We start from the raw sequence: 812 nt of genomic DNA, 5'->3' as shown, positions 1-812 counted from the left end.
GCTTTTAAGTGTCCTCTTTTGACACAGTCATTACCATATCTCTTCTTGCTGTAGGTTTATTTGAACTAAATTGATAGCCATTTTTGAGTGCCGTCTCAGTGATCCAAGAAACTATTCCATTGGTGAATACAAGCAGTTACTACAATAACTTCACTAATAGGTTTGCCTATTTCCTTTGATGCCACAGTGACCAGGTAGCCATAAAAAATGGATCTAACATATGGATCAAGCACAATCCAATATTTTTTGATGCATCGTTGTTTCGACTATTTGTGGACTCTGTGAAAAAGTTTATTCAAAACAACCAAAACTGAATCTTAATCCGTAACAATGTCTTTTCTTAATTTTCCTACTATGAAATTAATTGCAAACAATTCAGCATGTTGCGGGGTGTAGAGTATGACGGAAATGCATAGATTTGTTCTTCACCTGATTCAATAATTGAAGCACCTACTCAATCCTCCTTTTTAGACCCGTCCATGATGATGATATATGTAGTTCCATTCGGAATGTTTAAGCTAGAAATCCCTGAATTCAGCGAGTCCTAATTTTAGATTGGTATGATCCACAACACTGGCTCTGTAATGAAGGGAATCGAGGAAGCTTATACAATGCGAGAAGCACGAATTCATGATCGACATGTGAGGGATCTTTTAAAGTGTTTAGATCCTGCAGGTTGTTATTAAATAGTTTATTGTAACTCTTTCTCGTTTTGGTATATTATAACTCAGGGAGATATTCTCGAAAAAATAATACCACAACAGAAAGCGTGGGTTGTATTCCTCTGGACTACATTTTGCCAGATAGCGAGG

Source organism: Halyomorpha halys, unplaced genomic scaffold, assembly GCF_000696795.3.
Source record: "Halyomorpha halys isolate HHAL.00 unplaced genomic scaffold, Hhal_1.1 Scaffold1195.1, whole genome shotgun sequence".
Taxonomy (NCBI): domain Eukaryota; kingdom Metazoa; phylum Arthropoda; class Insecta; order Hemiptera; family Pentatomidae; genus Halyomorpha; species Halyomorpha halys.
This window is presented reverse-complemented; position numbering follows the sequence as displayed.